Source organism: Delphinus delphis, chromosome 6 (assembly GCF_949987515.2).
Source record: "Delphinus delphis chromosome 6, mDelDel1.2, whole genome shotgun sequence".
NCBI lineage: Eukaryota > Metazoa > Chordata > Mammalia > Artiodactyla > Delphinidae > Delphinus > Delphinus delphis.
In genome coordinates, this window is record NC_082688.1 from 28,313,916 (window position 1) to 28,339,205 (window position 25,290).

The 25,290-nt window shown below is 37.9% G+C and overlaps 1 long non-coding RNA gene across 1 annotated transcript in view; it reads left to right on the plus strand.

Annotated features, from left to right (window-relative positions):
- The window catches only part of LOC132427195 (uncharacterized), a 203,937-nt gene extending 181,037 nt beyond the window's left edge, over positions 1-22,900 (plus strand). The window contains exon 3 of the long non-coding RNA XR_009519841.1: positions 22,722-22,900. This is a non-coding gene — a long non-coding RNA (uncharacterized lncRNA). The remainder of the gene's footprint in view (positions 1-22,721) is intronic.
- Positions 22,901-25,290: the final 2,390 nt, after the last annotated feature.

Sequence of the window (25,290 nt, forward strand, 5' to 3'; positions counted from 1 at the left end):
AAATTTTTAAAAAATTAAAAATACAGAGTTTATTCACGGACTACATGGAAGCAAACTGAAATCCATTATAGAGGATAACAGGAAAATCTCCAAACAGTTGGAAACCAAACAGTATATTTCTAAATAATCCATGGGCCGAAGAGGAAATCTGAAGGTAAATTTAAAAATTACATTAAATGGACTTAAAATGAAAATATAATAGCTTAAAATTTGTGGAACAAACTCGATGACAGCAAAAAACCCTAAACAACCCAATTTAAAAATCAGCAAATGACTTGCATAGCCATTTCTCAAAGAAGGTATATAAATAGCCAACAAGCACATGAAAAGATGCTCAGTATCACCAACCATTAGGGAAATGTAAATCAAAAAGCACCATAAGATACTGCTTCACACTCATTAAGATGGCTATTATCAAACAAATAGAAAATAACAATTCCTGGCAAGCTTGTAAAGAAATTGGAATGCCTGTGCATTGCTGGCGGGAATGTAAAATGGTGCAGCTGCTGTATAAAGTGGTATGGTTGTTCCTCAAGAAATTAAACGTAGAATTACTCTATAATCCAGCAATTCTACTTTTGGGTACATACCCAAAAGAAGTAAAAGTAGGGACTCCAACAGATATTTGTATACCCATATTCATAGCTGCATTATTCCCCATAGCCAAAAGGTGGAACAATCCAGGTGTCCATTGACAGATGAATGGATAAATTGTGGTATATACATACAATGGAATGTTATTCAGCCTTAAAAGGGAAGAAAATTCTGACACTTGCTACAACATGGATGAACCTTGAAGACATTATGCTAAGTGAAATAAGTCAGTCAGAAAAGGACAAATATTGTACGATTCCACTTATATGAGGAATCCAGAATAGTCAAATTCATGGAGACAGAAAGTAGAATGGTGATTTTTAGGAACTGCAGGGAATGAGGAATGGAGTTATTGTTTAATAGGTACAAAGTTTCAGTTTGGGGAAAAAAAAATTTCTGGAGATAGATGGTGGTGATGGTTGCAGAACAATGTGAATAATGCCATGGAATTGCACTCCTAAAAATGGTTAAAGTGATAAATTTTATGATATGTATATTTCATCAAAACTAAAAAATGTTGGGCATAGCTAAAGCAGTGCTGAGAGGAAAATTTATAGCACTAATTGCACACATTAGAAAGGAGGAAATGTCTCAAATCATTAATGTAAGATTCTGCCTCAGTCAGTAATCTAGAAAAAGAAGAGCAAAATAAACCCAGAGCAAGCAGAGGGAGGGAAGTAATAAAGATAAAAGCAGGAATCAATGAAATTAAAAAAGAAAAAAATAGAGATATTTAACAAACAAAGAGCTGGTTCTTTGAAGAGTTCAATATTATTGGCAAACCTCCACTAAGACTGACAAAGGAAAAAAAAAAAAAAAGAGAGAGAAGACTCAAATCACCAATATGAAGGATGAAACATGGTATATCACTACCAACTTGCCATAATGTATATCAGGTGTTCTGTTTGAGACATATTAAGTTTGACACGTACCATGAAACTTCCAAGCCATAAAGTAGGCACAAGGATTTAGGTGCCTTGGGGCACAGGACTCTTGTTGAAACCTGCCTCGGCAGGTTTTGGTCATTTGCCATGTGACAGTGCATCTTTCACCTGAGAACAGATACATCTGATTAAACTATTATGCGGAGTACATTGCATAGCCAGGCTTAGTTTATTTCATTCCACGGAGATAATTTATTTAAGTCATAACAAGAAATAAGATGAAAGCATGTCAGTTTCCTTATATATTTTTCATTATGTCATGAATATTTTTGCATGATTGCTACTTCATAATAGCTCCAATAGAGAAAGAATCAGCCACCTCTACATCCCAAATGATGTCACTGTCATCAGTGGGTGTAAATGAAGGAAGGTCACACATAGAAGAAAGGAATGAAAGGCTGTGTCTATGTAGCTTAATTGCCAATGAACCTTGTTTATCCACCCCCTTGCAAGATATATCTGGGGGCTGGATGATTGATCAGGAAGTGTGTTCTCCAGTGCTGCTCAGACTTTTGAAACTTGAGGCAGAAAACCTTCATCATCATAATGCAGAGAAATTAGAGTGGGTGATAGCTGATTGCTACTTACTGTCTAGCGGAAAATGGGGTTTTGTTGGAAAACTTCTCAGACTGATGTCTGTCTCTAAGTTCTGAACATTTCACTCTCTGATTATAAAAAGAACCTACTATATAATTAGACCCTTGAGAGGGAGAAAGTATCTCTACTGATTTTTGGCCACAACTTCCACTATAACAACAGGGAGACACCATCATGTACATCTTTTAAAGTCACGGGAATTTCTACAATTACGTGGAACAGTGTTTCTAAAAATTTTGGCAATTTTAGGTCTCCATTAGAAAGTATATTTTAAAAAGACTTATCAAAGTTTAAAACAATAGTACAAATAAAACAGAATATTTTAAAATTGACAATTATGATGATGATTTCAGATCAGTGAGAGAGATGAAATTATCTGAAATCTTTCAACAAGCTTTCTATATCTGGTTTAATAACGAATGGCTGTAGTTGACAACTGGGGCCATGTTCAGTTGATACATTCTTTTTAATCCCTTTTTCTATTAGACAGTTCTAACTTCTATTTTAGTCACCAGGAATGCACAACAGTGTTCAGTGTATCTGTTTAATGGTTCTGGAGATTCAGATTCAAAATGGACTTAAAATTTATAGACAGATTTTTTCAGTGACTACATACACTGTAATATCAGTTCAAAAGCTGAAAAGTTAAATGTCTCAACATGAAAGATAATGGTGAATGGGTCTTTATCCACTCTTTGTTTCATTCATCTCTGTAGAGCATTCCTTCAGGTTTTTATTACATATGCCCACATTATATGCCTACAGTTTCATTCTCCAGCAGGTGAAAAAGTTATCAGGTGTTGTGAAAGAGTGAAACTCAGCAATCAAGCAATCTGCAACATGGTTTAGTTTTCTTTTGAAACCTCAATATTTTATCCTTAACTTGAAAAACTGTAGTATTTTAGCATGGTGTCATAGATTCAAACTGTTCAAGATTCTGCCCATTTCAACGAGAAACACAATTTAAGGAAATACTTAAAATCTTGTAAATGATCTGACATTATCAGAAATGTTTCATCTAATGTCTCATTTCACTCATTTGCATGCCTTTATAACAATCTGCATTCTTATGTGTGTAAAGGCATTTTGTTGCATAGCATGTTAAGAATACTGCTCGATTTGATCATATTCACAATTATCCTCTTTTCTTTTTGACCCTGAATTGAGATCAGGAGTGGGCTCTAGAGCTGGAATGCCTGGGTTGGAATCCCAGCTCCACTACTTACTAGTTGTGTGACCATGAACAACTTACTTAACCTCTCAGTTTCTTCATTGATAAACTGAGGATCATACTAGGTAGTGACAACCTCATAGGTCATAGTGGTCATTAAATGAGCTAATTCATCTAGAGGTTTTAGAGCAATTATTGATATATAATAAGTACTGAGTACATGTTATTTGTTATTATATATGAATAGCAGAAAAAATAAGAATTTATGCAAATATCAGAGATTTTATCCCCTTGTAGTATATGCGGTACATGTGGTTTTCATTACTTTTCTAAGTGATTATGCTTTGTTAGTCAGAACTCTTTCTGTCATGAGTTGAAAGAAGAAAATGTTGAACCTGGCTTGAATGAAAAAAAGGAATACATTGGCTCACATAAACTGGGAAATCTAGAGGAGATTTCTCGTTAAGCTTGGCTGAATTACATCAGACAGTGTTATCAATAATAAATCAATCTCTTTTTCTCTCTCTCTTCAATCGCTTGGTTCTGCTTTCTGCAATTTTGCTTTACTCTCAAGAAAGAAGTGGCTTTCAGCCACCCTGTGCTTATAGTTCTTAACTATCACAATCTCAAAAAAGACTTTCCCTCTCACAACATCCTTGTGAATCCCCATGTAAAATAAATATATAAAAATGGCTTATGGGAAAATCAGTCTCTATTTAATTGCCCCTTGCACCTTCTCTCTAGAAGCATTTCTCCTTATCCCTGGATAAAATCTCAGGCTTGTTCCATATCTTTTAGTTAATGACAAATAGTTTTCTTTCTCAATGTTAAAAAACCCAGGCTGATATTAAAGCTTTAGTGTTTAATCCACTTTAAAGCTTCTTTCATTCCCCAGCTTAGCCCTTCTTCAGACTGGAAATTCTGCAGTGGGAACACACAGGTGGTGTTGGTTTCCTCACCTTTTTCTGTTCTCGTTCCTCTACTCCTCTCCCACTCACTATGCCTCTTTTGCATCCTCTAGTCTTGGAATAGGGGAATAAGGGGAAGAAAGGACAGAAAAGGTTTGCTCATATGATGCAGTCATAATCTGGCACTGGTGCCTCCGAGGGTGGCAGATGTCCAAAGGCTTACTCTTCCTCTAATTTAGCCCCTTTGTGGGTTTCTTGGGGACTTGCTGGGAACCTCTTACTGGCAGTTCCCTGATGCTCACAGAAGTCTCTCCTGGCTAACTTATTTCAGTTTCTAGGTTCTGACAGGCATTCTAAGAGTCGCTCTGGAGAGTCTACTCACCACTTCAGGTGGTGCTCTTGATTGGGAATCCTTTAAAACATGCAAGTACAGCCGTCTTCTACAGGGTCCATATCTGGTTCTTCCATGCCTCACATCTTGCCCCCAGACTCTGGAAGTCCAGGACACTTCTGTTGCAGCTCTTTTTGCTGGGCTTGGGAATGAGCCTGACTATAGGCAGCATGAGTTATCCTTTTACCCTGAACTTATCTTGTCAGGCTTTCCTGCTGCCCTGGTGCTGCCTTGACTAGATAAATTTTTCTAGTTTTTGATTTGTCTTAGTAGGTGTGGTGGCTCTTCCATAAAGTGCATTTTTCAACTTAGCTTCATCAATAATATAGGTGATATTTTGGCCTCTGATTTTATTGTCTTATTTCTCACATTTTTCAGAATCTAGGTAGGAAAAGTGTTTTTTATTAGACGGAAGGAAAATCTCAGAGATCTACAGACCACCATACTGAGAAATACTAATCTATTGGGGAAAATACAGAATGAAATGGAGAAGGCCTAGGACATGGCCTCTGCCTTCAGATTTTTAGTTTAATTAGGGAAATAGGTAAGTAAACAAAATGTACAGTTCAAATAACTTGCCCCAGGTTAGGAAGAGTCAGAGCTTGAATCTGAACCCAGGTCTGATTTCAACTTCTTAATCCTTCTTAAGGCCTTACTCTGGCTTTTAGAAGCTTGGAGTTTAACAGAGAAAGACATGCAATCTTCATTTCAGGATAGCATAGTAAGAAAAACCGTACTTCTATCAAGTGTTTTGATGTAGTAAATATTATGATAGAAGGTCTTTCTTCAGATGCCAATGTCATTACTTGGCAATGACAGAGGGACTGTCTTGGTCAGTTCAGGCTGCTGTAACTAAGTACCATACACTGGGTGACTTATTAACAGCAGACATTGATTTCTCACAGTTTTGGAGGCTGGAGGTCTGAGATCAGGATGCCAGCATGGTCAGGTTCTGGTGCAGAATCTTGGTCCAGGTTGCAAATGACTGATTACTTCTTGTATTCTCACATGGAGGAAAGCGAGTGAGCTAGTTGTCTGGCCTCTTCTTATAAGGGCACTAGTCTCATTCATGAGGCCTCTACCCTCGTGACCTAATTACCTCACCAAGGCCCCACCCCCAAATACCATCACATTTAGGATTAGATTTCAACATATGAATTTGGGGGGAGCACAAAAATTTAGTCTGTAATAATGTCCTGGGTATAAGTGCACGTATCTGCATGAATCTTGAAGTTCATCTCTAGTACCCAACCGGTTTAGTCACTCTCCACTTGTGTATACTGATCATGTGTGTATGCTCACCAAAACCCGATGCATTTTTAACATATTCTGAAACATTAGAAAACTATTCAGAATCAGAAAATCTCACAATTTCTGAGATTTCAAACGGTTTATTTTTACCGTACTTTGTTACATATTTAAAGAAATATAATATTCAATTTCACAAAAATAACATTCATATTCTGATTTCATTTAAGTGATTTTTATACATCCACTCATTTGATACTTATACTGATGTTATGGAATATGTTATCATTATTATTATTATCAACACTATAATTATTATTATATCATAAGGAACCTAAGTCTCAGAGTTGTAAAGTGGCTTGCCAAGTAACATTAGCAGCTGTCTGGGTTCTCTTCTGATTGAAACCTTTCGGCTCGACTTCAGTGCCTCAGATACTGCCAGCAGTCACTCTAGCTTTTCCTTGGCTAGCTCCTCCAGAATGATGGATATCTTCAGAAAGTTGCCAGTGTGACTGCAAGAGCTGATGATTGGCTGGCTAAAAATAAAACATATATCAGACACTGTGGTAAAGCACAAACACATTTATAGACGCATTGTTTTTAATCATGAAAAGCTGGTATGACAGGTAATTTTGAAATATTAAATTGTGTTTTGTTTTTCTACCTATAAAAAAATTTAAAAAAAGAATGAGCAGTATTTATGGTGTTTTTTTTTTTGTTTTTTTTTTTTGCGGTACGCGGGCCTCTCACCGCTGTGGCCTCTCCCGTCGTGGAGCACAGGCTCCGGGGGGGTGCAGGCTCAGCGGCCATGGCTCACAGGCCCAGCCGCTCCGCGGCATGTGGGATCCTCCCGGACCTGGGCACGAACCTGTGTCCCCTGCATCGGCAGGCAGACTCTCAACCACCGTGCCACCAGGGAAGTCCAGTATTTATGTTTTATACTTTGTAGTTTTCTCCCCTTATTCCAAGAAGGCAACCAGGACTTTGTATTCCCTTCCCTTGGGTATAATTTCTAAGAAGACAAAATTTCTGGTAGAAAAATCACTTTTTATGGACTTTTTGAAAGCTTAAATTCCTGGCAGGTATCACGAAAAAGAGGAAAGAGAAGCCAGTCTCTTCCAGGATGAGAAGTAGATAAAAGCAATGAAAGAACTGAGGTATACTACAACATTTAAAAGGGGATGGAAATCTGCTAATTTGTGGTGTATTTGGAATGTGAAGTCTGATCCATTAAAATATCCACGGAAACGGGCTCTTTCAAAGGAATGACTGCTTGATAAAGCTCAGAAGGCCGGACCGTAGACACTATGGCTGGAACATAGGCAAACGTTCAGGTGCCTGACTGCTACAGAAGCTCCAGAGCTACAGGACTTCGAAGTTCAGTATAGGATGAATGTTAGGTGTATCAACTCTTCCAGAATGTCTCAAGGCAGGTGAGGCCTCTGTGGACATATAGTTTTACAGAAGCCTCCATTATCATCTTTGTATGAAGGCAGAGAAAGAAAGTATTCACCAAAAGATTGCTTTTCTAGACACCTACTAGCTAGAAACTGGAAGACAGATTTAATTTTATTTAAAAACAATAAAGTATATACATGCATACGTGTGAGGTGGAGATGGATAGTTGAAGTGAGCTTGGCAAACGTGGATCATTTTTGACATTGAGTGATGGGTATATGGGGTCTCATGATACCATCCTCTTTTTGTATATGTTAAAAAAATTTTTATAATAAAACATTTTTAAGAAGTCAATCATGTAACAATTCTTGCACTCCTATTTTGTAGAAAAAGATTCATCCTGGCCATGCTGGAAAGAGCCTATGAAGTACAAAATAAAGGGAGTGAGTAGCTCAGTAGCAATGCCTGCCATGCGTTTAGAATGGAGAAGTGGCAATATACATGACCTGTATTTTCCCTCCTTGATTAAGATTCTCCAACTTCTGTGTTTTATACAGAGTCATCAGAAATCAAAATATTCTATTTTAGTCATCTTCACACAGAAATAGAACACATATGTCATGCTTTAGTGGCGATAGATTAATAATTTGAATCAATAGCCATGTCTTTTATTATAAATAAGGTTATTGCCCAATATTTGATTCTGTAGCCTTTTTTTTAATTGAAGTATAGTTGCTTTACACTGCTGTGTCAGTTCCTGCTGTACAGCAAAGTGAATCAGCCATATGTATACACATATCCCCTCTTTTTTGGATTTCCTTCCCATTTAGGTCACCACAGAGCACCGAATAGAGTCCCCTGAGCTATACAGTAGATTCTCATTAGTTATCTGTTTTATACATTGTAGTGTATATATGTCAATCCCAATCTCCCAGTTCATCCCACACTGCCCCCCTTTCCCCCTTGACATCCACACATTTGTTCTCTATGTCTGTGTCTCTATTTCTGCTTTGCAAATAAGATCATCGATACCATTTTTCTAGATTCCACGTATATGCATTAATATACAATATTTGTTTTTCTCTTTCTGACTTATTTCACTCTGTATGACAGACTCTAGGTCCATCCATGTCTCTGCAAATGACACAATTTTGTTCCTTTTTATGGCTGAGTAATGTTCCATTGTATATAGGTACCACATCTTCTTTAACCATTCCTCTGTTGATGGACATTTAGGTTGCTTCCATGTCCTGGCTATTGTAAATAGTGCTGCAGTGAACATTGGAGTGCATGTATCTTTTTGAATTATGGTTTTCTCTGGGTATTTGCCCAGGAGTGGGATTTCTGGGTCATATGGTAGTTCTATTTTTAGTTTTTTAAGGAACCTCCATACTGTTCTCCATAGTGGCTGTACTGATTCTATAGCCTTTTAAACCAAAACCTGAATGAAATGTTTCTACTTGCTTTAGTTACAAGAGAAGCTCTACTAGGAACAGAGATGGGATTTAACTAGAGTCCCTGATCCACTTAAGCTGCTAGATCCAGATACCCTTGCTGGTTGTGGTCCACCAGACTAGAAGATGATGAAATAAAACCCAGCCTGTATCCTCACCAGAGTTCGGGGGCTGGATTTCATTTCCAAACTCAGAAAAAAGTTCTGGTACCCAGCTGCTCCCCCACTACCAGCTGTGATGCCCCAAACCTTCTCTCCCAGCTCCATGGGTGCTCTGGGATGCCACAATCAACCATCTAGGGCACCAGGGCTCAGATTCTTGCTCTTCCTAGAGCCCTAGAGCTGTCAGGCTCAGTGAGGCTCCCGAGTCGCCAGCCTCTCTCAAATTCTGCCGTAGGACCTGCAGCTCAACCCCATGAGCCTGAGCCAGAAGAGCTCCTGCTTCCAGACTGTATTATTAACACCAGGATACACAAGATGAGACGAGTCTAGCAGAGGGAAGTCAGAGCACCACCCGAGAGGCCTGGAACAGACCTCCAAGGACTGCCTGCTCTTTAAGCCAGGGCCGCTCCAGGGAGGAGCTATGTTCCTGTGAACCTATCATGAGTGAAAGCTTCCAATAGCTCAAGATTTGACATTAGCTCCTGAGGAGCATGTACTACTAACCAGCTGTCCACGTCTAGGTCTCTGGGGAATGTCCAACCACACTTAGGACTGGCCCAAACACAGCTACTTCCCCAGAGAAACCACTGCTTTGGAACTGCTCACCCACATTCAGGCCCCTGAGAGTTCCTTGTTTCTCAGGGCTGAAGGTGGAGTATCAACACCTGAAAAGGTTTCAAAGACTTCCCTAAGGGTCTAAAAAATGATGTGCAGGAAGAAAATATTACAACTTTTATTTATATTCACTAATGGGCTAAAAAGAAAGTACACTTAAAAAAATATATATAATTGACAGTGACATCCCCACTTGGTCCATGTGTCGCTTAAGGTATAAGCTGTATCCTGAGGGGAGAATATAAATTACACACCTCAAAGGGGTTGACAGCTGCCCCCTCACACATCCATTCAAGCACATTGCACCCTAGTGTGGCTCACATATGCTTGGTTATGTGTGTTTATGAATTTGATATCATGAAGAGTAGACTTTGTATAATGCTTAAATTATAACGACATAAGGTGTGACCGTATAAATCTGTTTTATGTGTTGTTTTTATTTTTGTTTTTTGTGCAACATAGTTCCCTTATTATCTTTTGGCAAAGAACCTAAATGAGTAACAGTTTTCTTTCACTAAATTACCAGTGTTCCAAATTTGCTGACCTTTTTTGTGATGACAGGTAGCTGTCAATAGAATGCCACCTAACAGAGATCCTCAAAAAAGATAAAGACACTTACTGTTTTCTTTCAAGGTAGAGGTGACATTCTAAAAACGAGTGAGAAAGTGATTGTTTTTGTTTTGTTTTCTTTTATTTTTAATTCTGGTATGGGAAAAGAATGTTGAAAAATGGATGTTTGGAAGTGTTTATATTATTGTTGTCAAAAATGATATGTCTCAGACATAAACTCATATCTTCCACTTAATAAAAATTGAATCAGAACTCTCTAACCTATTTTAAGATCTTCCAAATAAGAGTTTCAGTGGTTTTTTAAAAACCATTTGATGAAAATATTAAAATAAAATCCCTTCTGATTCATTCCAAAAAGAATCCGATTTTGACATCAGGAAAAGGGAGAACTTATTAAATATTTACAATGCAAGTGAACAAGAAATTTTTTGAATGAAACTCAGAAATTAATACCGTGACTTAGAAAGTGTAGCCAATGATGCACCTCCTGTTGGATCCACAGATCTTTTGAGAAATACTTTGCAGCAATGTTTTGATGATCATCAAAACCAAGTATCAAAATAAAATAAACACAACTAGACCTTTAATTTCTGCAACATAAGGCAGTAAACCCAAATTTTATTTAATTAATGAAGTATACTCCCATCATATCACAATGCTCAGTGTTATTAATAATTTAGTGAGCCCGTGAATACAGATTCTTGTTTAATTAATACATATAATTTAAATATTTAAATATGCATATTCACTTGATTGTATTCTTTGTATAATGTCTGTTTTGTTAAATGGTTTGTAGTGTGCACAATACCTAGTACTATATTACATATATGTATACACACACATACGTACACACATGTATAAAGAAAGAGGGAGAGAGAGCCAAAAAATATGCAAGAACGCCCCTGGGTCACACACATGAAATCCAGAATATCTGGCTATAGCTTTTGAACGACAGCTTGAAATAGGGACTCTGAGGATGGCACATTTCTATAACCCTAGTTTTAAACTCAAAGCTCGGCTTCTAACAATGTGTTTGATGAATGAAAATTCCAGTATGGCTAGAGGTTTGAATTGTCCTCAGATAATAATAAGCATCCATGAGTTCTTTCAAAAATGTTTTAATCCAACCACATATACACAGAGCAGTGAAATAAAATTGCAAAATATTTACCTTTATAAAAAATTTTCTATTTCTGTTAGACCTGAGGAAAGGAGCCTGATGTTTCTATTGTGAACCACTAGATGGCAATAGCTCTTCATTACTCTCAACCTCACATCCTAGGGATCCTAGTGGTCTTGGAGTTGGCATTTGGAATAAATGTTGTCTCTGCAGATATTTGCCAAGAAAAGGCATATCTGCTTTAGGAACTCTGAGATTGATATTATTAACGCAAGTGCATTTCTGTGCTTGTATCTTGTTGCATATATCTATGGCTACTGCAAGTTATCCACCAATTTGATTATCCTGGAGCTGTAAATTATTATAGCAAAATCAATAAAGAATGTATTTTAAGACATAGGAGTCCATAAAGGTCTGCATATGGAAAGTTTAAGATAATTGCAGTGCTTTTATGTATGCTAACCTAACCTCATGGCTTTGGAATTGCTGAATAAGACTCATGCTCATGCACAGCTACAAATACAGATAAAGGCGGCAAAGGTGAGAGTTCGCTCTTGCTTCTCTTCCTGGCTATTGCTGTGTATTCACAAATAAGCCACCTAACTGTGACTGAGAGCTCTCCAGTTCCTCTTCCATGGAATATGGATCTACAAGGAGCATCTGCAAAATGCATGAGGTTTTGGACAGAAAAAATGACAGAATTGGAAACAGAGTAATGACTGGGCAGAATGGAACGCTCTTTGGCTCAATACCTTGAGGAAACTGATACTGTGTAATTTTATATTGAAATAGGAACAGAATGTAAATTAACATTTCGTGGGGCTGTTTTGTTTGAGTTTACTCAATGTAGCCATAGTGGGGTGGTGGAAAGAAACCATACTCAGAGTCCTGGAGTTGGTGTAATCACTAACTAGTTTGAACTAAAGCCCCCACAGATGAGACATATGAGATCTTTTAAGATTTCTTTGTTTTCTATGACTTTATCAACTATTAGTTCTAAATGACTCAAAAATTGGGAAAAGAAACAGGTGGAATTAAATTTTTAAAACACCTCTTGACCTTTGAATTTGTATCTTTTTATTTCTCAAATACTTTTAGCTCTGACAGTTTCAGAAATGCGATTTTGTTTTAGCATCTTTCTCTGCCCTGAAAACTGCCTCCTGTCCTCTTCCAATTTTTAAAGCTTTCTGATGACAATAAAAAGAGAGTTAGCACTAAAATGCAGACACCCTGAATATTAATTTTTTTAATTAAATAAGTATTGGTGAGAAAGAAACAAAAAGCCACAGTTTTCTGTAATTTATCTAAGACCACATTTGGCTGTTTATATGGAATATAACACAAGTGACTAATCTCTCTCAGTCTTTTTTGCATTTATTTAACTTAAATTCCATCTCAATCTAGTTCTCATGGATTTCTTCCAGAGAGAATACCAAAGGATTGTTCTGGGACTGAATCTTCTTTTGACTGCCTACAACCAATTGACCAATGTGGTGTCTCAAAACAACATTCATTCATTCATTCAACAGGCTCGCACAGAGTTTCCCAATATTGTGTTCTCACATAACTGTCTAGAGCTAGAAGGAAGAAAACGGCAAAGGGGTCTTCTTCTAGTGTGCCTTTTTTTTTTTTTTTTTTTTCCATGGAGGATAATCTTTCCAGGTATCTCATAGCTCACTTTCCTCACATCTCTTTGGCCAGAATTGGGCCTCATACCTCCTCTAGGCTCATCCCTGGGAAAAGTGCATGGGGTTTATAGGAGAAAACATTTGAACTTGGTCTTGAGAAAAACTATCGTCTTGGTAGAATACATGCAGAGAATAGAAAAACATATCCATCATTTTCTTTCCAGTGAGTAATTTGTGATCCTCAAAATACATTGCACAGTTCCCTTTCATGCTACTAGGTTCCTCTGATGATTTTAGAATCAGAGAAAGAAAACAAGTTATTTCATCTGAGAAATCACCCACTGAGCCAAAGCAAATAAAATAAAGTTTGTGATGTTGTAAAGGAAGATAGGAGTGCAAGAAAACAGAATCAAGTGGAAACTGAAAATTTTGAAAAAATCAATTGGAGTTAAAAGATCAGTCAAGAGGGCTTCCCTGGTGGCGCAGTGGTTGAGAGTCCGCCTGCCGATGTAGGGGACACGGGTTCATGCCCCGGTCTGGGAAGATCCCACATGCCGCAGAGCGGCTGGGCCCGTGAGCCATGACCACTGAGCCTGCGCGTCCGGAGCCTGTGCTCCGCAACGGGAGAGGCCCCAACAGTGAGAGGCCCGCGTACCGCAAAAAAAAAAAATAAATAAATAAAGATCAGTCAAGAAAGGAAACAGTAGCGGTAGCTCTGAAGGTTAGGTATTGATAGCACAATCCGTGCTGTTCTTAATGGGTCCTTACAGACACACCAAGAGAGGTGGTAAATGTTGGTGGCAAAGAGTGCTTAAACTCTAATAATAAAGACAAGTTTCATCTCGTCACTAAGGAATCTAACTTCCATTTCAGAGAGAAGTAGAAAGGGCATTATTCCATAAATAAGTATCTAGGATATTATGTAGTGCTAACTAGGGAAGTAAAGCTAAAGAACATATCAAGTGAATTTTGGAAAATTCCTAGCTTTATGAGTTCCATAGGCTTTAACCCAGATAAATGAGCTTAATTCCAAGACTCTGCCATTTAATAGCTGGGGTACCTTAAGTCACTTATTTTAATGAGCCTCAGTGTCCTTACTTGTAAAATGGTGCCGATAACAGTATCCTGCAACAAAGAACTGCTGTGACGATCAGATGAGATAATGATGAAACACCCAGCACAGGTTCTAGTGTAGAGCAAGTGCTCAGTAAATAGAAGTTCCCTCCTTTCTCTAGAGCAGTGCCTAGCCTACACCAACCTGGCTGCATCAGTCAGGTTCCAATCAGGAGACAGAAACTACACAGCGATTTGTACAAGTTTAATAAAAAGAATATTAACAATAACAGGAGATTTGAGTAACAAGGGAGGAGCTAATAAAGAAGTAAAGAGAACTCTAAAGAACATAGGAAAGGTAGATATAAGGAGTAGTTACTACCACGCAGGGGTATGACACAGCATCCAATATATTGAGCCCCCCTTCCACCCCTCCCCCCATGGCTGAGATCCAGATCTTGTTGAAGAGGGCATGGCCATGACCCACTGGATGGCAGAAAAGTAACTGTGGCGATGCACCTGTGGAAGCCACTGGAAGTCCGTACTCTACAGTGCTGAGAAAATTATGCACAGGGAATTATCTTGCCAGAGGCATTCCACTGCCAAACCACCAGAGAGGGTGCTGGAGGAAGCTGTTGGTCATAGGTGCTGCTCGCCACCGTGCACTGTGGGAGCTGGTGTTGGAGGAGACATCTGGGCTGAAGATTCCTGTTGCTGGAGAAACCACAATGCTGCAGGAGCCGGGACTGGAGTTGTGTGCAGTGAAGGAATCAGGCACTGAAGAAGCTACACACACTGCAGGAGCCTATTAGTGCAGTTCTCTGAAACCAGAAAAAAGACCCCCTTCCTCCACCATTGATTATCTCCCCAGGACTCTCTATTGACAAACCTTAGCATTGTCCCTTATATTAAAGAAGAAATAAAGAGCCCAACTTCATTCCACAGATCAGGCAATAAAGAGTAGATTTGTAGTTGAGAGGCAATAAAATGATGAAGGCACACTGGCTAACCTAGTTTCCTCTTTGGGGTGCATCAGTGTGGAATCATTCCCTGAATTTATTCAGAGGCCTCAGTGAGACTTGAGTTTCTTTCTCTCCACATCAATCCTAGCTCCTTCACCTTCCCATGAAGAAGAAACTGCTAATCTTATTCATCAAATTCTAGGCCATAGATTCATCCATATTTGCTAATGGGCAAGAATACTGTGCCAAAAATATCAGGAATCCACATTATATTTTTTCTCTTTCACTTTTTCTCTTTCATGGTGCTCTTGGGAGGAACTCTGTTACCTCTAATTTTTTCCACAGAACCTCCTGAGGGTCCTGGTCAGTGTGTCGGGTCCCTTGTACCATGTGGTTGGTCATTAGGTGGTAATACTCCAAAATTTGAATTTAGGCTGGTTGCAAGCAAAAAGCTGCAGACCTCTAACTCAGCTTTGCCAACACTTTGCATTAGGAGTAATTAGGTACTTACCCAATAATAATGAACTAATATTTGTTTCCCATTGGCTTTGTTCCCTGTGTCTATCTCCCTATAGAATTTTCAGGGATGATATCTCCCTATAGAATTTTCAGGGATGAGTTATGATTTGCAGAACAGGATTCAGGCATTCCTACATTTTCATAAACACCTTCAAAATTCCATCTTAATTTCTAACAACTGCCATCTTGTTTTTGCAAACAAATGTCTAAAGTGGTTGGCATTTCTTAAGTATGTCTTATATACTTACAATCATAAATACAGAAATATTTATGTAGCAATTTATAGTCTTCAACAGAAATATTTATATAACAACTTTACAAACAACTTCACGTTTCCTTAGGCCATCTTCACAATTTCTTTATGACATTGTTATTTTTACTCTTATTTTATGCCTAAGAAAACTGAAGTTGAGAGGCTAAATATATTTCTCAGTATCACATCATTTTAATAAGGCAGAGTTGGGATCTAGGCACAGGTGTTCTAATTCTTAATCCTATGTTCTTTCAAATAAATAAATACATTTTTTAAAATTCCTGGCACTACTATTTATGGAATAGTAGGTGTTCCATAAATGTTGACTTTACAAGTCCCTGCCCTCTACTTGTGCTAGCTGCTTTCTTTGTGCAGGAAGTAGATCTGTTAAGGCAGCTTATTTTCAGCTCCCATTGCTATGGTAATGCTAATTATTTAACATCTTGTTCTAAAGGCCAAGATCCCAATGGAGATCATACACAGGGCTCCTGCTATAATGAGCATGGCTTCCGGTGGTGGGAAAGAATACATTTTGATCTCTTCCTACAGTATTACAAAGTTATTTTGCCATTTGTAATTTTTGTTTCTTGGGAAACAAGATAAATTCCCCCAAGTATGTACTCATGCTGTTTAAACCTCCACACTTGTTTTTAAAGTTCTCAGGAAATGTAGCTCTAAAACAGCTTTTTGGACAGCAGGGTCAATTGTTTTAGATAGATTCATTTAGTAAAAAACAGAGAACATCTGATGCTTTTAAAAGGAGATTTTCCCAAAATACTTACTGTTGGGGATTAAGAGCTTTTGAACAATCAGTGTTTACCCACTATTATTGCCAGACTACATTTAAACAATTCTCAATTCATTCAGGATATATGGCCCACAAAATGTACTTTCTTGGCAATGTAGGAAACTTGCATTAGTGTTCTGTAGAGAAATAGAAAATGAGGAGGCAAGATGCTCTTTTCTTCCTCTCTGTTACTTCTATCAGTGGTACAGCATCCCCAGATGCTCTTCGATTCTGGTAACACTTCTTCCCTTTTGTCCTCTAACCTTTGGGGAGGTATCTGGTTTCGCAGGTATTAATTTCTGGACAACATTCCTTCCCCTACTTTACTCTTCCAGGACTCCTACTCATTTTTGCTCTTCCAACTTTCCAGTGCTAGGGTAACCAATTCCTTCGTTCAAAGCTCCCAAAAGGTTTCTGTTTTCCTGATTGAACCTAATTGATAGAGGAAACAAATCAATATGTTGATTTTGAAATGCATCAAGGTCTTAAAAGGAGTTAAAGGGTAGAATTAGGTATTCTTTAGATATTGTTATCAAAGCCTTCTTAAAAGTGAATATATGAGTTACAGTCTAAAGTATGAGAAGGAGATAATAGTAAGGAGATCTGAAGGAAGTGTGTTTCAGCCAGAGGGGACCTTCTTTGGATGATAATTAGTGGTAGTTTGGATTAGAGGGGTGGCATTGGAGGTGAAGTGGGTGGATTCAAGATGTATTTTCAAATAATATGAAAAAGAATTGTTCATGAAAAAATTAAAAATTGGGGTAAGAGAAGAGCAATAAGAGATGATGTGGTAGGCTGAGTAACAGACCCCAAACATACTCAGGTTCTAATCCTTGGAACCTGTGAATATAACTTCATTTGACAAAAGAGAGTGCAGATGTGATTAAGTTTAGCATCTTGAGATGGAGAGGATTAGCCTGAATTACCTGGATGGGTCCTAAATGGAATCATATGTGTCCTTATCAGAAGGAGATTTGATAGGGCAGAGAAGGAAACCATGTGACCAAAGCACGGGGAGGAAGAGTCAGGGAGAAGATGCTATACACTGGCGTTAAAGATGGAGGATGGGTCACAAGCCAGAGAATAAAGGCAGCGTTTAGAAGCTGGAAAAGGCAAGGCAACAAATTCTCCCTAAAGCCTCTGGAGGAAATGCAGCCCTGCTGACACCTTGACTGTGGCCCAGCGAAATCCATTTTGGACTTCTGACTTCTAGAATGATAAGAAAATTAATCTGTGTTTTTTTAAAGCCACCGTGTTTGTGGTAATTTGTTAGAGCAGCCCTGGGAAACCAATATAGATGACTCCCAGAATCTCATTTTGAGCAACAGGGTAAGTGTGATACTGTTTACTCAAATGAGAAATATTGGGAAATGAGCAAACAGGTTTGAAGAGTGGGGAGTATCAAAGAAATATCAAGAGGTCATTCTGAACTTGCTAGTCTTAAGATCTACGAGTAACCCAAATGTGAAATGATTAGTTGGCTCTTCCATATTTCCAACGTGGAGCTGGCAGAGTTTCCTGGGTCAATTGATTGTGGGTTTTCATCACATTTGGGAAATAGTCAACCTTATCTCTTCAAGTGTTTGTTCTGCTCCATTATGTCTCTTCTCCTTTTCTGGGACTCCCATTCCAATGTTAGACTTCTTGATATTACTTGACAAGCCACTGAAGCTCTGTTCATTTTTTTTTTTCCATTTAAAAATAATCTGCGTCTGAGCTTGGAAATTTCTATTTACCTATCTTCAGTTTCATTGATACATTTCTTCTGAAAGCACTTCTTATTTTAATTTCAGATATTGTAGTTTTCAGTTCTTGGGTAGCCATTTGTTTCAATTTTAGTTTCCATATATTTTCTGAAATGTATCTTTACTCATCATATCCATTTTTCTCATTAACTCTTTAATATATCTATAGTGGTCATTTTAAACTTATTGTTTGCTAATTCCAATATCTGCTATGTCTGTGTCCACTTTTATTGGCTGATTTTTCTTTTGAATATAGATGTCAGTTTCCTGCCTCTTTACATTTCTAGTAATTTTATTTTACATTGAATAATATTTTGCAGAGACTTTGGATTCTGTAACTTTCCTCTGGAAAATGTTAATTTTAATTTAGCAAGCAATTAAGCTGGTGGACCAACTTGATCCTAAGGTTTTGTTTTTAGTTTTGTTAGAGTGATTGTAATTGAATTTTTCACTCAGTTCAGGGCATAGACTGAGAATGGTCTTTACTACTTACTATAAGTTGTGGCCCTTCTGAAGTATCAGTTACAAACCTGGATTTAATTCCTCTAATTAGGCAGAACTCAAATTCCAAACTGCACCTCCCTAATACCAGGCAGCTACTAAAATTCCTGTTCAGTGTTTTAGCTTTCCAACTGTTGTTTTCTACTAAGTTCATTAGAATCTCACTCTACACATGTGCAGCTGAATTTTGGAAGAGTTCACACACAGATTTGGGGACCACGCCTTCTGTGGTTTCATCCTTTCATGCACTTACCTATCCTCGTCAGTTTCTAGCAGCCCCAAACTTTGACCTCAGACTTCTGTTTTCTGCTTGAACTGTATCTCCTGTGCACAGGGCAGACTGGAGAGTGCTATCATGGGAAAAGCCAGTTAAATGTGGATCTCACCCAGTGTGTTTCCAATCTGGAAAGTGTAATATCAGCTCCAGTTTCTGCCTGCTCTCAGTTGATATGAAGAGACGTAGAACTAGACATAGATATGTTTCTTTGTCCAGAGTTTATAATTGTTATTGGCAGGAAACAGTCCAATATAAGCTGCCATACTATCATCAGAATCCTGGCAGTTGGTTGAATCTTGATTTCAGGAAAGAATTCTGGAGCTAATATAGAAATTTATATTTATCAATAGGAGAAACGTCTAGTAAAGTGCTTCTAATTATTGGTTTCACATTACAGTAACCTGACAGTTTTTAATCTATTTGGCCAGATACCCCAAAATCAAATAAATCAGACTTTCTGGAGGTTGGACCCAGGGGTCATTAGTTGTTAAACCTCCTCAGGTGATTAAAATATGCGTTTAGAGTTGAGAACCTCTAATCTTGAAGATAAGCAGCGTAAGAGAAGAAGTAGATTCAGATTTGACAACCAGTATTATTCAGTAAAGGGACTGAGAAGGAACAACCAGAGGAAGGTAGTATCATGAAAGCCAAGAGAGGAGAGTGTTACTCTAAGCAGGAGAAGTCATCATATGTGTTAAATGCTGCTCACAGTTTCAGTTGAGGACAGAAAAGCAATTTTGCAACATGGTATTTGTTGGTGATAAACATATCAAAACAAATGCAAGAGTTTTTAATATTAATTGTGATCAAAGTAGATGAGCAGTATTGGGATATACATACTATGTTTCAGATGTGGATACAAAGAAAACCTTATTTCTGTAACTGCTGTCATCCACCTCATCGTCTATTGTTGCATAGTCATGAAAGAAAAAATTAAACTGCCCCCATAGCTCTCTCTCTTCTAGTTTGAAAGTCTCTTTCAAGTCAGCCTCTTTGAGATTCTTAGTCATGACCACAAGTTGAATCAGTTCTGCCCTTTTCCCTCTCCCTTTTCTATGTATATGTGGGAGGGGCTGGAGAGACATAAGTTCTTGGGTAGCACACATGCTATCTGCGGTGTTAGGGTTAAGAATGATGGATGTCCTATGAGTCTTCACTAGATTGCTTATGTGCATCCATCACCAACCAAGTCATTGGGTGAGATACTATGCTTGCCAGCTTCCTTATCCTTGTACCTGCTTTTGAAGTCTGGGGTCACAACTAGAATCTCTGACCTTGAAGTCTCCCAAATCTGTATTCCCTCCTCCAAGCTTCAAGCCTCTATTGCTTTACAGTTTCCTCATTGTTCCTCATTGTACATCTGAAACCAAGCTAAAGTTTTTAAATAAGGACTTATTAAAGATGAAACTGGAAGTAATGATAAAAGGGAATATAGCAAGTAACATGTAGGTTGTTAACTCATAGAACAAAATATTAAAGCATATTTATATTAGAAGTCCCAATTAAAGAAATCAAGACTTAGAGAGGTATCTGCTAGGAGTTATGCCTCTTTTCTATATTCTGCCTTGATAATTCATCATTTCCTGTTATCTTCCTGGTCCCTTATCTTAGGAACTGCCTGTTCCAAAGATAACTGACTCTGATAATAGCCTTTCAGGGAGATCACCCCTTCATACAATCATAATAATTGGAATCATAATAATTCCAATACCCACAACAGATGAACACAGTATCAAGTGGCTCATTTTCTTAAGTTTCAAATATCAAAATATAAAAATATTAAAGTGTTAAATTAAAAAATGACTGAAAACAAAGTTATTGACATGAAAATTTTGAATATATAAATATGTTTAAAAGCAAAACATACATTATAATTTGAATAGTATAATTCATTAGTTTGAAAACACAATGCACATTTTTTCAAGGATTCAGAGAATGTTTGTAAAAATTATCTCTTGCTTCAAAGGAAACACATAGAGAATCTGGGACTCTAAGTGATCTGTCTCAGCATTCACTGTTGCTGAATGTCTACTTCTTGTCCCTATTTTTGGGAACTCTATTTGCAGGTAGGTTTTTATAAGGCTGATAGGTGTGGGTACTCCAGGTGCTAACTGTGGAGCTGAGACAAACAATACAAGCCGTAGTTGACTACATGGCCCAAGGTCTACACCTGAGAAAACTTCTTAAGTATGAGTCTAGGGGATAAGTGAATGACTGTAATAAGAGGCTAAAGAATCAAGGAATGCAGAGAAACAAGTTCAAACAATTATAGTGAATTGAAATTATCTAGAACGTTACTACTGAAAATGTGGTCCCTAGACCAGCTTCAACAACATTATCTAGGAGCATGTTAGAAATTCAAAATCTCAGACCCCATCAAAGACTTACTGAATCAGAATCTGCATTTTAATAAGACCTCCAGATGATTTGAAGACACAGAGTTCCACAACTGATCTAGGATATAACTGAAAAAGCAAAGCTAAGTTATGTTGAGCCTAGGGTTATAATTCAATTCTTTTTTTATATTAATTTTTATTGGAGTATATAGTTGCTTTACAATGTTGTGTTAGTTTCTGCTGTACAGCAAAATGAATCAGTTATACGTATACATACATCCACTTTTTTTAAATTTCCTTCCCATTTATGTCACCACATAGCATTGAGTAGAGTTCTCTGTGCCGTACAGTAGGTTCTCATTTGTTATCAGTTTTATACATAGTAGTGTATATATGTCAATCCCAGTCTCCCAGTTCATCCCACCCCTCCTTCCCCACCTTGGTAACCATAAGTTTGTTCTCCACATCTGTGACTCTATTTCTGCTTTGCGAATAAGTTCATTTGTACCATATAATTCAATTCTTCATCATTATAAAGCTAACTTGGATAATATTATGATATCAAGGAGTGGGAAATAAAGCCAGAGATGGAAATTCTACTTACTTCAAGTATAAAAAAACTAATGCAATAATTTGGCCTCAGTGTGGCATGTAGTGGTTCAAGGTCAGAGGCAGTAGATGATAAATGTTTACTGGGGGAATGCAAGTCACATAGGAATGAATTTACATTAACTCTAATTCCAGTTATGGAATGTTTGACCTGAAATGCTGCTCCTCTGATGAGAGTCAGCGCTTCTCCTTTGGTTAAGATGGAAGGAAATGAAACTCATTGAGTTACAAAGGTCCAGGAATAGCAGTGATAGCTCAAAATAAACATTAAATGCTAGTTCAAATATTTGTAGGTAACGGGGATTGAAATTGAAAGCACACTTGGTTAATTATCTAGGGTCTTAAATCCTGAGTTTTATCACACCTAATAAATGAGACTTGAATGAATTGAAAGTCTAATATGACAGCTCCTAAAATCTTACCTTCAAAACAATAGTCAATGTTAAACATCAGGGAAGTTAAATTGAGGCTTGGAGTTGCTTCTCCCTACATAGCTTTTCATAGTCTGACAATTTTCTCCCACTGAATTGACCTTGGTAAAAATTTATTTGTTCATAATTCTGGCTTCTTGATTTCCATATATTCTTTCATCAAGTATTTATTAAACATCTTTTATGTATCAGATAATGAGCTAGGTTCCTGGAATACAGAACTAAGGCCAGTTCCTGACCTTTGGGGAGTCAGAAGTCAGGGATGCATCTACATTAATAGGAAAATATCCTTAATAGTGGCATAAACAGCTAATTATGGAGAAGAAGAGGGACTGGTGGAAGACTAGAGGGCCAGAGAATATAACTATAGTGAAAAAAAGATTTAATGTGTATAACCTTTATCAATGAAAAAAATGATTAACACTGAATGTCTCTTTTGATAATTTCAGGAACCATGTGAAATAGGTATTCATCTGCTTTTGCAAATGAAGAATCTGAGCCTGAAGGAAGATTAGCAACTTACTCAGGATTTTACAGGCAAGTGGGGACTCAAATGAGAAACCGGGTTTTATAACACTAGAATCCCAGGCCTTCTGCCTAACTACCCATGACCCATGACTATTCTAAGTAATAACATATCCAGGAGTAACATTTTAGGATACTTCAGAATCCTTATCCATTAGCTATGAATGTGGTCCTGCTGAAGGATATATCACCTGACTGATTGATTTGGTGTGTTTGGGTGATATAATAATTTAGACAGGTCCCTCTCACCACCTTGCTTTTCTTTGTTTATCTCTCTGAAAGCTAGTCATTTGTTAAAAAATAACCACCTTCCAATACTCAGGTAAAGATAGCTGAGTGCTTGGATTCCACTGCTAGAATTTTAAAGTAAGCTTAGTATGTTATTTAAGGTTTATTTATAAGGCATGCCTCTACCATGTACAAAATGGTACATTGGGGCTTGTGTGAAAAAACAACATTTCTGATAACCTAGTTGCCCGGGACTACCCCAAATAAACTAAATCAGAATCCCTGGTAGTTGGACCCAAGCATCAGTAGTTGTTAAACCTCCCCAGGTAATTTTAGTGTGCATATGGACAGGATGACTGACTCGAATGTAATGTAAAATGGCTACTGCAAAGACAACAGCTAATTGCTAGTCACTGCTTAGCCTAAGCCAAGCAACATGCTAAACTCTTCAATGGGATGGTCTCATTTTCACAACAATCCAATGAGGAGAGTGGTATTGTTACCCATTATCTCCATTTTTTTACATGAGAGAAATGAGGCTTTCTCAGGGGCTCGTTAGTGTGTCCAAGGTCAGTGGTGAACCCCAAATTTCTGATTCCAGATTCCAGGTCCTAGCCACTAGACTATACTGACTTCCTATAATAAAGCTAAAGAGAAGAGAGATGCTTTTGAGGACTCTTTTCTAAAAATTAAATTTGGAGACAGTTGGGGTAAATTTAGTTCAATACTTGAGCACATTATTCTTTGTCCAGTGAAGAAAAGAGAATGAGTAGAGAAAGATGAAAAATTATTTCCAAATGAATTAATATCCCTTGTTTTACTTCCTTTGAAATTGAGAGAAGTGTTTTGATGTAGACCTGTGGATTAAAAGATATACCTAAGCAGCCTGTGAGGTTAGCATAGCCCACAGCTCGTATCTGGAAGGAGGCCTCTGTAGCAGATACCAAGGCAGATACACAGGAGAGCATCTGGTGCCAGCAGAGGGGGCAGCATCTTGTAGAGGGTGGTGATGACATATTTAAGATCATTTAAAAATCAAAACGGAGTAACTATGGTTCAGGCATCCAAAATGGAGCTGGGTGGCCATTGTGGATGTGGTTTCAGACACATTCCTGCATCACTGAGAGCTTGAATTTTTTCTGAACTGTATTAGACTCAAGAATACCACCAGCCAGTTTTCAAAACAATATCTGCTAGCTGCATCCTGTAGTTTCAAAGTTTCCTCTACCCTTTGCAACTATGTAACCATTTTAGAGGCCAACCAATCCTTGCTTAACAAGCAATCTTGCCAGCTCCAATCCTAATTCTTGACAAACAATTTACGTAACCTTGTAGGTGTTTTTGCCTTTATAAGCTTCCCTTATTTTGTAGTCTGGTGGAACACAATTCAAGTGCTTCTTGAATCTGTGTCTCCCAGGCTGCAATCCTAACAAACCGCAATCAGGTCTCTCTTTCTGAAATTTTGGTTAATGATAGAGTAGGTGTATTCAGTGGGGTTCTGGAATGTCAGAAAAGTGTGAGACCTGAGTTGCAGAGCCATGCACATCTCCAAGTTTCACATGCTGAGGAATTATCAATGCATAAATCTAGACTGCCTGCTTAATGTTTGTTTTATATGAGGCCCTATAGCATATTGGTCACCATATATACATAGCATAGAGCCCGAGCTAGGTTCAAATCTTGCTACTAAAATGGAGTATTAATATTAATATTATAGGGTTATTGTGAGAATTACAAAATACAGTGTGTGAAATATATGTTTGGTTTTCATCCCCATTTCTGACATGCAGTTCCTAAAACACTTGGAATTTCCTAAGTGGTAAGAACAATGAAGGTGTCTTTCATTAAGTTGATAAGGTGATTTTTGGAACTCCCCTAAAGACAGGAGCTGGTTGCCAGGAGAACTAATGTGTGATTAGTAATGTGTGATTAGAGTGTTGAAACTTTCAATTCCTCCCCCCCTGACCTCAAGGGAGGGGAGAAGGGCTAGAGATTGAGTCAATCAGCAATGGCCAGTGATTTGATCAATCATGCCTGTGTAACGAAGCCTCCATAAAAACCCAACAGGAGGGGTTCTGGAGAGCTCCTGGGTTGGTGAATATCTGGAGATGTGAGGTGAGTGGCATGCTCCAAGAGGGCTTGGAAGCTCAGCACCATTTTCCCATACTTTGTCCTATGCATCATTTCCATCTGGCTGTTCCTGAGTTATATCCTTTTATAAGAAACTGGTGCTCTAGTAAGTAAAATCTGTGAGTTCTGTGACCT